We start from the raw sequence: 878 nt of genomic DNA, 5'->3' as shown, positions 1-878 counted from the left end.
GTACAATTTTTACCCCGAGTGGTAGATTTTATATTAGGCCGTCTTTTTTTTAATATATACATATTTTAGGATTTAAGCTTTACCAGAAAAAAATAATAATGTGCATTTGGAGTTCACTTTAGTTATATGGTACATTATGTATTATACCATTTGTAAAAAAAAAATTCAGCAGTAATATCAATTTTTTGGTTTTCCTAATGTACAATTATTTTTCCCCCCCTAAGCACGGAATGTTATAATAGTTTTGTCTTTTGAGGACATTTTAGTTTTCTTTCCATTTTAGCAGTCATATCAATTTTCTCTCTTTAGAATGTACATTTCCCCCCTAAGCACCGCATTTTATAAGCTGTTCTATGTTTAAAAAGACTTTAGTCATATGGGATTTTATACATTTTAAAACATTTGACAGTCGTACTAATTTTCTTTACATTTTACAATTTGTACCCTAAGTGGTAGATTTTATAATAAGCCGTTTTTTTTTCATATATATTTTAGGATTTAGAACAAAAGGTAGGGAAGGAAGCGCCACAACTGAGTTTTTGAACAGTGCGGTATAGAAGGGAGGCGAGGGTAGATCCAGGGGATGGTGGTGCGGAAACTTCCAGTTAGTAACGGAGAGGACAAAACGTGGGAGATAAACAAAATTGGAGCAGTGAAAAAAATCAATAGCGGTAAAACACAAAATGGAGATGGAGCAGAAGTGGAAAGTTGCAGTGCTCACGGGCTGCACCCTTACAACCCTCCTCAGACTGGTTGAAGTCAGTTGTGGCGCTTCCTTCCCTACCTTTTGCTCGGCTTTGACAAACAACGGAGACCCCGGCCCGTACATACGTGAAGCAGCACACTGAGCATTCCACCTCCGAATAACCCCTCCCCCC

The sequence above is a fragment of the Nanorana parkeri genome, unplaced genomic scaffold, assembly GCF_000935625.1.
Source record: "Nanorana parkeri isolate BGI_ZX_2015 unplaced genomic scaffold, ASM93562v1 scaffold585, whole genome shotgun sequence".
Classification (NCBI taxonomy): Eukaryota; Metazoa; Chordata; class Amphibia; order Anura; family Dicroglossidae; genus Nanorana; species Nanorana parkeri.
The sequence above is the reverse complement of the archived record's forward strand: the minus strand, read 5'-3'. Positions refer to the sequence as shown.